This window comes from Athene noctua, chromosome 4 (assembly GCF_965140245.1).
Source record: "Athene noctua chromosome 4, bAthNoc1.hap1.1, whole genome shotgun sequence".
NCBI classification, from domain to species: domain Eukaryota; kingdom Metazoa; phylum Chordata; class Aves; order Strigiformes; family Strigidae; genus Athene; species Athene noctua.
Genome location: NC_134040.1, coordinates 86,059,957 through 86,072,757, shown reverse-complemented (window position 1 = coordinate 86,072,757; position 12,801 = coordinate 86,059,957). Strand labels below are relative to the sequence as shown.

Sequence of the window (12,801 nt, the reverse complement as noted above, 5' to 3'; positions counted from 1 at the left end):
CACAAAGCCGGTCAGGGCACCAAAGGTCCTGGCAACACGCTGGTGCGACCACAGCCCCGGTGACAGGGAGGTCCCTTTGCCCAGAGCGCCCTTCTCCTGCCTCCTCTTGCTGCCCAGACTTCCTCCGCGCCTTGTCCCACTCCCTCTTGGCCTGCAGCGGTACAGGACGGAGACCTCCACGCCGCTCCGCCGCCTGCTGCAAGGGCAGGAGGATGCCGTCAGGTCCGAGAGCGATGCTGGTCCCCGGCGAGAGCTGGCCACAGCACCACCCGAACCCCGGCCGCCCTCCCACCACCACCACCATCCCCCCTCCTTGCGAAAAAAACTCCCAGATTGGCTTTCCTCACCCAGTCCATGCTCCAGCACTTCCTGCAGGGATGTCTACGACGGGCGCTTTTCTCCTCCGGGCTCCTGGCCGCGTTCAGCAAGGCTTGGACCCTCCACCGCCCCTGAGGCGATGGCCGTCCCTCCTCAGGCAGCTCCAGTCCCCTCTCACCGGTCCTGAGGAAGCTCCGCTCCCCCACCCCCCGCCGTTGACGACACTCCCCCCCCCAGGTGATGACACCACCCCACTTCCCCCCACCAGGCGACGACACTGCTCCCCCCCCCCCCGCCGAGGCGACGACACTGCTCCCCCCCCCCCCCCCGCCGAGGCGACGACACTGCTCCCCCCCCTCCCCCGCGCCGAGGCGACGACACTGCTCCCCCCCCTCCCCCGCCGAGGCGACGACACTGCTCCCCCCCCCCGCCGAGGCGACGACACTGCTCCCCCCCCCCGCCGAGGCGACGACACCGACCCCCTCTCCAAGGCGGCTCCCGTCCCGTCCCCCCCCCCCCGTTCCCAAGTCGATCCGGTACTTCTCCAGGCAGGTTCGACTCCTGCTCGCCCCTTCCCCGGGCAGGTCCCCCTCAGGCGACCGCTCCGCCCCTCACAGCGGCGCTTTGTTCAGAGCGCCCTTCTCTTTCCTCTTGCTTCCCAGACTTCCTCCGCTGCTCCTCCCGCTCGCTCTTGCCTCGCAGGTCCTTCCACACGCAGTGGACATCTCTCCCTTCTCCGCCACCAGCTGCTGCAAGGGCAGTAGTGTGCCGTCAGGTCTGAGAAGGACGCCTGTCCCCGGCGAGAAGTGCCCACAGCACCACCCGAACCCCGGCCGCCCTCCAACCCCCCCTTCCCCCCCGAAAAAAACCTCACAGATCGGCTTTTCTCACCAGAGCCGGTGCTCCAGCACTTCCTGCAGGGACGACCGCGCCGGGCACTCGTCTGCTCCAGGCACCTTGCCGCGCCTGGCGGGTCCAGGACTCTCCTGAGCCCCTCAGACAATGGCGCTCGCCCCCCCACAGGCGACTCGGGTCCACCCCCGCCCGCCCCGAGCCGAGCCGAGCCGATGAGGTCCCCGCCGAGGCGGCGCCGATCGCCGAGCAGCCTTTTCCGGGGGCGCCGCTCCCGCTCCTCTCAGGCGGCCGCGCGGCGCCTCACTGCTGCGCGCGCCGTTCCCGCCCTTCGCCTCAGGCGGCCGCGCGGCGCCTCACTGCTGCGCGCGCCGTTCCCGCCCTTCGCCTCAGGCGGCCGCGCGGCGCCTCACTGCTGCGCGCGCCGTTCCCGCCCTTCGCCTCAGGCGAAAGCTCCGCCCCTCACGTCGGCGCGCGGCGTTCCCGCCCGCCGAAAGCGTCGGGGGCGTGCCGAAAGCGCCGGGGGCGTGCCGAAAGCGCCGGGGGCGTGCCGAAAGCGCCGGGGGCGTGCCGAAAGCGCCGGGGGCGTGCCGAAAGCGCCGGGGGCGTGCCGAAAGCGCCGGGGGCGTGCCGAAAGCGCCGGGGGCGTGCCGAAAGCGCCGGGGGCGTGCCGAAAGCGCCGGGGGCGTGCCGAAAGCGCCGGGGGCGTGCCGAAAGCGCCGGGGGCGTGCCGAAAGCGCCGGGGGCGTGCCGAAAGCGCCGGGGGCGTGCCGAAAGCGCCGGGGGCGTGCCGAAAGCGCCGGGGGCGTGCCGAAAGCGCCGGGGGCGTGCCGAAAGCGCCGGGGGCGTGCCGAAAGCGCCGGGGGCGTGCCGAAAGCGCCGGGGGCGTGCCGAAAGCGCCGGGGGCGTGCCGAAAGCGCCGGGGGCGTGCCGAAAGCGCCGGGGGCGTGCCGAAAGCGCCGGGGGCGTGCCGAAAGCGCCGGGGGCGTGCCGAAAGCGCCGGGGGCGTGCCGAAAGCGCCGGGGGCGTGCCGAAAGCGCCGGGGGCGTGCCGAAAGCGCCGGGGGCGTGCCGAAAGCGCCGGGGGCGTGCCGAAAGCGCCGGGGGCGTGCCGAAAGCGCCGGGGGCGTGCCGAAAGCGCCGGGGGCGTGCCGAAAGCGCCGGGGGCGTGCCGAAAGCGCCGGGGGCGTGCCGAAAGCGCCGGGGGCGTGCCGAAAGCGCCGGGGGCGTGCCGAAAGCCGAGATACAGGAGCAGGGGCGGCCTGAGCTCGGTCACAGCGGAGAGGCGGGATTACCAGGAGGGAGGGAAATGGGCAGGCAGGCACATGGAGCGGCAGACAGGCTCGCAGAGGATAACAATGCCTGGGAACTGGCCAGAGAAAGCTGTGGGCAAAAAGAGACCCCAAAGCCGATCTGAAACAAGAACTGAACAAGGAAAATAACAGCGCTAGGTTACAGGAGAGAAAGGGAGGATGAAACAAAGGAAGGAGAGAGAGCAGGACCAAGCATCTGGAAGAAAGAAAAAGGGAGAGCTAGAAGAAGACACAAGAGGGAGTGGGAGCAGGAACGAACGAGAGCAGAAGTACAGGGAAGAAAAAAACAACAAAAATCATAGCAGCATGGGATAGAGAGGGGGCCAGGGGACAGCCCAAAACGTCCAAGAGGGGCAACAGGGCCCGAGGGTCCGCGACTCACCGCAGGTGTCGCTCTCAGCGCTGCCAGGAAAAATTTGCCAATTCAGACCCTTCTTTCTCCTTCTCTCCTCCTTTCCTTTTCTGGAGGTGCAGTCGCTCAGCTGCCCTCCACCTCAAAGAACACGCGGGTGTCTCTCGGCTCTTACAAAACGCAGCTTCCTGCACGTGTGGCCTCGCTCGCACGCTGCGCGGCCGTACCGCGCTCTGGGTGACGCGCACGGACCCTGATCGCACGCTGGCGGTCCGGCCCGCTGCGGACTGTACAGAGGGCTCCTGCCTCGCCCAGAGAGGCAGGCTCTCTCTTCCTGCAGTGGAAGGCAGCTGCTGCCCACATGCCCTTGATTTTCTTCTTTCCCTTTCTCAGGCCTCTCCAGCTTCAGCTGTGACAGCTCCTGTCCACAGCCAGAAAACGTCCCAGGGGCCTGTCCCTTCTCACCTCTCTGCTGCGAGGAGCACAAGGGCAGGCAGAGAACCCCACACAGTTCTGAAGTGGGTCCAGTCGACAGCATCCCCAGGGAAGGAACAGGCAAGCGCGGCCCCGGTGAGGCCTCTGGGAGAAGGTGAAGCGACTGCCGTTATTACCGTAGATCGCCCCTGGCCGGAGCCCCCCTTCCACTGGGGCTCCTGCGGAGGCGCCAAGGGCCGGCTTGCCGCCATCCCCGCGGGGCTCGGGGGTGACCTGGGGCTACGGGACGGGCTTCAGGGTGAGGTGCGAGACCTGGGGCCAGGACACGGTGCGGGCGAGGCCAGTGCCAGCTCAAGGGGAGCTCTGGCAAGCTGGGGAGGCACCCAGCACCAACCCCCGGGGGACACCCATCTTCTTCCCCTCTGCCTTTGTCCCAGCTCTCGGGTAACTCCCTGGGGCTCCCCCGGCCCGGATCACCTCCAGGAGAGCCGAGGCCTGACACAGCAGGCGGTGTGAAGCTTCCTGCCCCACCGCTGCCGTGTGGCCAGCGGGCAGGAGGGGCCCCCACACCTGCCAAAGGGGCTGGCCGGCCTCACCGGCGGCCTCGGCCCTCGCCCAACCCCAGGAATCACGCCCAGCAAGCCTCACGCTGCGGCAGCAGGAAGGCGGCTCTGGCGGTGCCGCACACCTGTGCGGGGCCGGCGCTGCAGTCCTGCCCTTCGCGCACCGAGCGCCCGCCGGCAGCGTGACGTGGGGCGGCGGCGGCATTTCCTTACCAGGAGGGGGCACGGAGCGTGGCCGCACCCCCCCACGGGCATCGGAGCATCGCACTGACGTTGCTGGCGGGCGGCAGCGTGGGGCACGGGGCCACCTCTGTGTCGCCCACCGACAGCACCGTGTGGCGTTTGCCAGGCAGCGGCGGTTAGCGCAGGCGAGCGCCACCCCCCGCGCGAGCGGCGGCCGAGCGGCACGTCACTGCGCACACGCTCTCGAGGAACGGGCACGACGCTTGGTGGGGAGCAGCTGGAAGCCCCCGGGAATCCACGTGAAAGCGGCAACAAAACTATCCCTCGTGCTGCGCCACAAGGGCCGCGGCGGTAGCGAGGACTGCGCCGCGCTACGGGCGCCCACGAGCGGTGCGGCTGCCTGGCAGCCGAGTCTGCAGAACCTACAGCTCCTGGCACGCGCTGGCCAACGCGGCACGGCCGCCTGCACGCCAAGCGCTGTAAGACCCCGCATCCCAGCGTGACCCAGGGAACCAACGCGGCTGGCCAGAAACCCCACACGCCAGGACCACAGCTCCCGCTGGGTTGCGAGAGGCGGTTTTCTCTGCTTTCTGACCCTGCAGCAACACCGTTGCTCACCCCTCCGAACCCCCACCAGTGCACCCAGAAGCCTCACCACCGGCTCGGGGCAGCCCCTGCCACCACCTCCAACACTGCCACCCTGCAGGCACCGCCATCCTCCCCAGGAGCTGCCAGCTGATGGCACGGCTCCACTCACCTTCTCCCTCGGTGCAGCCAGGGCCCAGCAATGCTCAGCGACTGCTCTGCTCCTCCCTTGGTTGACACCGACCCCTCCGACGGCTGCCTTGCTCTTAACAGCAGCACCCGCCCCGCCCCGCCCCTCCACCCGGAGCAAGCCCTTTACAGGGAGGGGCCGCTGCCATCAGCCTCACTGCCCACACCTGGGGCCCCTCCAGCCCCAGCCCACAGCTGGAGGCCATCACCCACCCCCACAGAGCATCATCACCCCTCCCAGCCCCTCACCTGGGGCAAAGGAAGCACAAAAGGCAGCCGGCAGCCAGCAAGTGTTTATTCAGTCACACACAGAACAAGTCCCAGAAGGGAGTGAGTCTGCTCCGGGGCTCAGGGCCCCTAATGCTGCCCCTGCTCCTGGCACACCTTGGCGCTTGTTCCCGGAGCCACGCTCCTCAGTCCAGCCGGGAACAGTCAGTCGGTTCCTGGAGCAACAAGCTGCAGGGCAGAGCTGGAAACTGCCAAACATGAGGAGCAAGATGCAGGACACAAGAAGACAGAAGAAAGGTGGCAGCTAGCTGACTAGTACAGGGGTAGAGAGAAAACAAGAGATGAGCAATGGGGCGGTGAGAGGATGGGGACAGGGAACCCAACGTGGATATGCAGAAAAAAAAGCAGCAGGGAGAGAAGAAAACAGGCAAAAAAAAAGCTGGGATGGGTGGCACAACAGACATGGAGGGGAAAAAAAAAAGGGGGGGGAGCAGGGAGCTAGACCAAGCAAGATGGAAGAAAGACCAAAAAGCTCCAGAGAACAGGGCACAGAGGGAGGAAAAAGCAACAGCGATGGGGAGTCAGGACAGCAAACCATGGGAAGGAACACAAAACAAATCACATCGCTACATGTGACAGGGCAGAGAAGGAAGAATTAGGAAACAGGGACAGAGACACAGAAAAAAAGAGACCTGGAGCCAAAAACTAATCCTGATGCATACAGAAAGAAGGGGGGTGGGGGTGGGGGTGGGGGGGTGTATTCTAAAACAGGGGAAACAGAGACAGAGAGATGGAGAAAAGACAAAAGCAACAGACTACAAGGCATCGAGAGAGGAATTACTGAATAGTAACAGAGCGCCAGCCAGAAACAGGCCACAAAGCAGCAAAGATCACAGGGGGTACGGGGCACAGAGGAAGGAATTCGCAAACCTGGCACAAGGAGCCAGACAGAGAGAGAGCGAGGCAAAAATTAAATGGTGAAAAGAGACAGACCGCAGGGCAGAGGGAGGAATTGATAAACAGGGACAGGGCACCCAGCAGAGCATGATGGAGAACAGGGAAAAAAAAATAGCAGCAAGCTACAGGGAAGAGGGAGGAATTAAAGACCAGTGACTGGAAGACAGACAGCGACACATGGAGAGAGAGAAGACAAAAGAGCGATGGGCAACAAGATGGATAGGGAGGAAATGAAAAACAGCAGAAGGGAGTCAGCCAGAGAGAAAGACACGGAGGAAAAAGGCCAGACAGGCTATGAGGGACGGAGGTAGGAATGAAAAACGGGGGACAGGGAGCAGGAAAGAGAGAGATGGAGATCGCAGGGAATAGCAGCGGGTGCAGGAAGAAGAAAGGGGCATCAATAGGAACAGGGAGCTGGACAGAGAGGGATGGAGAAAGGCAACAAGAGCGGCAGGGTACAGGGCAGAGAAAGGGAAGACCTACAAGACGGGGACAGGGAGATGCTCCAAGCAAGACGGAAGATACGGGTGAGCAAAAAAAGTTGAGCAGCACCAGAAAGAGAGGAGTCTAGGAGAAAGACAGGGAGGGACCAGGCCACACAAGAGGGATGAGAGGGGCCCAAGAGCTCGGGACTTACTGCAGTTCTCCGCGCTGCCGTGAGAATTTGACAGGTCAGACTCCTCCTTCTGTTTGCCTTCTCCCTTCCTCTTCTACAGCTCCAGGTGCCTGGCTGTCCTCCACTTAGGAGAAGATGTAGGTGTCTCACAGCTCTTACGAGATGAGGCCTGCTAGACACAGAACCTCATTCAATCACACACTACGTGCAGGAGTAGGACAGAGGAAAGAGCGAGAAACCGAGAAGTGAGGAGCAGAACGGAAGGATCGAGAGAGAAATGGACTGAGGAGTGATGCAAAAGGTACAGAACAAGCAGTCAGAAGTGCAGACAGAAAAAGAAAAGGGAGCAGCAAGACGAGAGAGAAAGTGAGAGAGGAAGGGGGAGCAAGGCAGAAGAAAAGAAAGAAAAGATCTAGAGAAGAAGAAAAAAAAAATCACAGCATGGGAAAGAGAAGGGCGGGAAGGGACTGGGACATACAAGGGGGGCGACAGGGCCCCGAGGGCCCGGGACTCACCGCGGCTCTCGCTCCCGGCACTGCCGGGAGAACTGGACAGGTCAGATGCTTCTTTCTCCTTCCTTCCTCCTGCCCCTCCTCTTCTTCTGAAACTCCACTCGCCCGGCTGACCTCCCCCTAAAAGAATACGCGGGTGTCTCTCGGCTCTTACAAGACGTGGCTTCCGACACACGCAGCCTCGCTCGCTCGCTCGCTCCGCGGCCGTTCCGCGCCTGGGTCCGGCCCGCTGCGGACTGTGCAGAGGGCTCCTCGCTCACCCGGAGAGGCAGGCGCTCTCCCCCTGCAGGGCGAGGCGGCTGCTGCCCACATGCCCTTGACGTTCTCCTTCCTTCCCTTTCTCCGGCCCCTCCAGCTCCAGCCGCGGCGGCTCCCGCCCCGCTGCCCACGGCCGGGAAGGCTCGGCTCCGCCCGTCCCTTCTGGCCCCCGAGCCGTGAGGAGCGCCAGGCCGGGCAGAGACACCCCACGCCAGCCCGAGCTGGGCGCAGCCGGCGGCATCCCCGGGGCAGGAACGGACACGCGCGGCCCCAGCGCGGCCTCGGGAGGGGGCACGGAGGCGGCAGGGACCCTTATTGCCGCGGCCCGGCCCGGCCGCAGCCCCAACACTCACCTCCGCCGCGCACGCGCACTCCCGGGAGACGCCGCGGCCGCGCATGCGCACCCCCGGGCCGGGGGGCACACCGCGTCTCGGGGAGCCGCGGGCAGCCCGCGGGAAACCGCCACAAAACCGCGTCTCGGGCCGCGCCGCGGGGCCGCGCCGGTACCGAGGGCTGTGCCGTGCCGCGCGCGCCCGCCAGCGCCGCGGCTGCGGGGAACCGAGAGCGCAGAAACTGCAGCTCCCGGCGTGCCCCGGGGAGCCAACATGGCCGTCCGGAAGCCCCCTGCACGTGACTACCGCTCCCGCCGCGCCGCCCGCGCACCCGGAAGCCCGGCCGAGCGCAGCCCCGCGCGGCTCCGGGCAGCGCCGCCGCCGCCCGGCCCCGACGCGGAGCGGCCTCCGCCCCCGGTCCCGCCGCACCTTTCCCCGCAGCCGCCCGGCCGCGCGGCCCCGCTCCTGCCTCGGCTCGCACCGGCTCCTCCTCCAGCACCGGCCCCGGACAGGGAGGGGGCGCTGCCTGCAGCCTCCCTGCCCGCCCCTGCGGCTCCTCCGGCCCGGCCCACGCTCCCCCCCCCCGGTAACTATAGCGACCAGCACCGTTAATAAACGCCGGAGGTGCCCGTCGCTCCTCCGAGCTCGCGCTCTACGGGCCGCCGGTCCTCCGGTCGCGGGGCCGCCGCCGCGCACGCGCACTCCGGGGGCCGCCGCCGCGCACGCGCACGCCGCAGGTCGCCTCTCCCCGCCGGGGGAACCTTCCCCGGCCAGCGGGAGCAGCCGCTGGACGAGACCGCTCCGGTGCGCGGGCCGACGGGACCGACGCTGCCAAATCTTATAACCCCCCGGAGAGGGAGGAGCTCCGGCACGGCCGCAGCGCAGGGCAGCGCAGTCTCGCCTTGTGACCCAGAACTCAGCGGGGTGACCGAAGTGTCGGTCAGAGCAGCCTCAGGGCTCTTCGGACGGGTGGAAGGGGGAGGAAAGCCTGTGACAACGCGACACGGGAGCGCAGAGTTGTTTTAAGGACGAAACAGCGTAACTTCGGTCCCTGGGAGACCAGTACAGTAACTATTAAAAGCACACGTATTGTTAGATATTTTTCCTAAACTCACATTTATCCAATTTAGTTTTTCAAATCCTGGTGATAGCAGAAATAGTTTTTTAAAAAAACCCAGATAAATCCAGGAACATTTCTGCCCGCGTTCAGCCGCTCTTCTGGAGCGTACGCTAGGAGCTGGAGAACCCGAGCAAGCTGTCTGATTATATTTACGGCAGCTCTGGCCCCGACAGCTCCCCCGTCCGTCCCCTTGCCAGGAACTAGCGCCGCGGCGGCTACAGCTCAGCCCAAAGCCAAACCGACACCGACCTCGGCTCTGGAAAGCGCCACCTCATCTCCCCCCGTTTTGCTGATTAGGGATATCAATTCAACTCAGACACCGGAGTGAAAGGAGCAGGCGTATTTTATTAGAAATAACTAAATAACAGAAGAATATGGAAAACACGCAGTCAGGAAAGACGGAATAGTGCACTCACACAGATAGGAAAATACAGGGTAACGCATCAAATCCTGACTGCCTGAGAGAGAGGGAACAGCGATTAAAAAAGATCCCTCAGCACCTGCACCCGTTGCCACCACCCAGACCCGCAGGCAGCCCCGGTTACAGCGAGGGTTTGCAGAGCCTTTCCCGGCAAGTGGGAAACCCTACGCGGTGCGTCCACCCGTAGGTGAGGCCTCCAAAGTCGCTGTGAGCAGGTCCACCCTTCTATACCCCAAAATCGGCAAGCCAGAAGAGCTGGCACCTTGGTTTGGAGCGGAAATATCTGGTTTCAATCTCACATTAGATTCCCCCGGAGCCTGGCCAGGGCTCAGGGGAGAAGCTAAGGGAGCTCCTCTGCTTACCCAGGCAGACTAGGTGCAAGGGCTCACGTCAGGCCACAGGGCCAGACTACGGTCTCCACGACCCGGTTATTTTATCCCCACACAAAGAAAGATAAATGTACATTCAAGAGAGCCACGTCTTCCACACCTGTTTCACTAACGATGACATACTGAGTGAGCAGCTTCGGCTCAGGGCCTGTTGTTCAGGCTTCAATACTTCCACTTTTTACATCGGAATAGGTGGTTGGTTATCACTTAGTAAAATACCTGTTAGCACAATGGTTAACAGTTACAAAATACACAGGACTCGTCTACAAGTCAACTCTGGCTTGGCCCTATTGTCCAAGCCTTAGCGCTTCACCCCGAGAGTCCCCTTGCAAGCAGCCAGGACCAACACACGCCGCAAACATTCCAGCGGCTGCCAAAGGTTAAAATCCCACGCGCAGCGCCACGTGGCAGGCAGCGGTTAAAGCCGAGTTGGGCAGAAAAGGAGCTAAATGGGGAACACGCAGTTGGAGAAAGCATCTGACTGAGCACCCCCGGCACTGAACAGATGGGGAAAGGGTGGGCACAAACGCCCTTTTGGGGCAGGGAAGAGGAACGTGCTCCTCCAGAGGCTGAGATCCAGCCGCTTCCTTCCCCGTACAGGTGCGGAAAGAGAAGCACTCAGAGCAGGGGAATCCACCTCCAAAACCCTGCTCCCGACTGCTCTTCCCCCGGCATCCCACGCAGCCTCAAAGGGCGCTGCGGGTGGCTGCAGAGCCCTCCCGCTCCCCACGGCTGGTGCAGCCACATCCAAGTACAGAAAGGAGTTTTGAGAAAACTTCAGGAAGTTGGGTCATCGTCAGGTGGAATGGGAGCAGGTTCTAAAACTGGAGAACTACCAAGAGCCGAGTACTTGCTCACGAGGCAAAGAAAACATCCCCAAAGGGGCAGGGACACTTGAGGCGACCACAGCCCAGGTGACAGGGAGATCCCCTGCCCAGGAGGGCTTTCTCTCGCCTCTTTGGCGGACCGCTGCCGCTACTCCTCCCGCTCGCTCTTGCCTCGCAGGTCCTTCTGCACGCGGTGGATGTCTCTCCCTTCTTCTCCACGACCAACTGCTGCAAGAGCAGGAGAATGCCATCAGGTCCGAGAGCGACGACGGTCCTGGGTGAGAGCTGGCCACAGCACCACCTGAACACCGGCCGCCCTCACACAGCCCTATACCCCCGCCCCCCCGAAAAAACCTCACAGATCGGCTTTTCTTACCCAATCGGTGCTCCGGTGCTGCCACACGTGGAGTCGCGGCGGGCGCTGGAGCTGGGCTCGGAATCGGGCACTCTGGGCAAACGGAGCTGGGCATGCAGAGCGGCGGCCACCGAGGCTGCGCCCCTGCTTACAGGGGGCTCGAGCCGCTGCCGGGACTGCGAAGTGCCCGGGACTGCAGGGCACGGGCCAGGCCCCGACTTACAGGGCAGCCCCGGTCCCAAAGGCCCACGAGGCCCCTCCTCTCCGCTACAGGGGCGCCCTGACCCGCACCCCGCTAACAGGGCCGCCACCCCACAAAAGGCGCCAGCCAAGCACTATCGAGAGTGCTGGGCGCTGTCTGCCCTGAAGGCAGGTGAATCGGCAGCAGCGGCCCTTTCCCAAGAGGTTCTGGGGGCTGGGGAAGCAGAACTTCCCAACGGGGGTTCCTCATCGCTTGGGAGAAGCTGTCGCGTCACTGCGGAGCAGCTGGTTGCAAGGGGCTGGCGGCTGAGGCCCACCCGTGCTGCCTGTCCCCCTAAATCTCCCCCTGCCCTGCCGTACCCCTGTCCCCTCTCCCTCTATGCTTTAAGCCCCCAGGCCGCCAGGCACCACCAGGTGAGAAAATGGGGCCTGAGGCGGCTCAGGCCGGGGCAGGGGGCAGGAGGGAGGAGGGAGGGCCGGGGGCCAGAGCACGCTGAGGGAAGGTCCCTCAGGCGGCCGGCTTCCCCGTCGTCCAGGCAGAGGAGCTGGCGCCCGACCGCGCCGTCCTTCCAGGCACCAGCTCCCGGAGAAGGAAGAAGGAAGAGGCATCCGTGGCCTGCGGAAGAAACTACGAGGCGAGGGCAAGCGAGAGGAGGAGCGGCACGCTGAAACCGGGGAAAGAGAAAGGGGCTGCGGGCAAAGGGCCCTCCCTGTCACCACGGCTGCTGTGGGACAAGAGCATCCTGGGCGCTTTTGGGAGGGTCTCGAGGACTCTGGGGCAGGTACTTGGCTCAGGGCCGTTCCCTGCGTTTCTAGAGGCTACCGCGGTTCTCGGTGAAGGGGACACAACTGCCGAGCCTTTGCCCTCGAAGGCCGGGGGCCGCAGACGCCCGCTCGCTACCCGCTCCTCCTGCCGAGGGCGGGGGACGGGCACAACCCTGCTTACAGGGCCGTCGGGTCAGAGGGCTCCACGGCTCGTGGCACTCGCCCCGAGTACGGGGCCGGCACGCTGGCAGGTCGCCAGCAGGACAGGCAGCCACCCAGGCCCAGAGAGCGGGCGGGTCACGCGTCGGCCGTGCTACGACCGCGCGGCTTGGCTCCGTCCTTGGAAAGGAGGGGCCAGCCGGGACTCGCCCTCCGCTCGCGGGCTCAGCGGGGACCGACCCCCTGTTGCTGCACAGAGCCCCTCTTTCCCTCCCGGGAAGTTTAAGCTAAGTACGCTGCAGCGATTTCAACAGGGGCCTAAACAAGAAGCTCCTTCACTCGCTCACTCGCACCGACGCGGACACAGGCAGGCACACGGACACGGACAGGGGGAAAGAAAACTTCCCAGGAGAGAGAGCGAGCTCTGTGCAGCCAATGTCTGGGGAGCCGTCCCCTCCCGGGAGCAAGAGAGCAGAGCCTCGGACCTGTCCCCCCGGACGCACGGAGCCCAGAGGGACTCAACGTGCCACGGGCCTTCGCGGGGGACCAAGGGACAAGTGCCGCGACGCGCCCCGACTCCAGGGGGTCACGCTGGCCAGGCCGCCAGCAGGCAGAAAGCCGCCAGGGCCGGGGAAACAGCCCTCCCCTGCCTACAGGGCGGGCTTGGGGGCCAGAGAGCCCCATTTGCCCCTCGGTGCGGGGACGGTGCCGCTCTCTCCTTACAGGGTCGCCCCTCTCTCCGGGCAGCCAAACCGTCGGGGCAAGGGGGCAAAAGGCCAGAGACCCGAGCCCTGCTTACAGGGAGGTCACCCGGCGCAGCGCCGGCCAGGACACCAAAGGTGCCGGCAACGGTGCCGTGGGGAGGCCCCTTT

At 65.0% G+C, this 12,801-nt stretch overlaps 1 long non-coding RNA gene across 1 annotated transcript; it reads right to left on the bottom strand.

The window, feature by feature from the left end:
* Window positions 1-5,077: 5,077 nt before the first annotated feature.
* LOC141959833 (uncharacterized) lies at window positions 5,078-8,374 on the bottom strand. Its single transcript, XR_012633513.1, has 4 exons — window positions 8,299-8,374; window positions 7,106-7,222; window positions 6,612-6,762; window positions 5,078-5,265 (listed from the first exon to the last, which is right to left on the bottom strand). It is a non-coding gene; the product is annotated as an uncharacterized LOC141959833 (long non-coding RNA).
* Window positions 8,375-12,801: the final 4,427 nt, after the last annotated feature.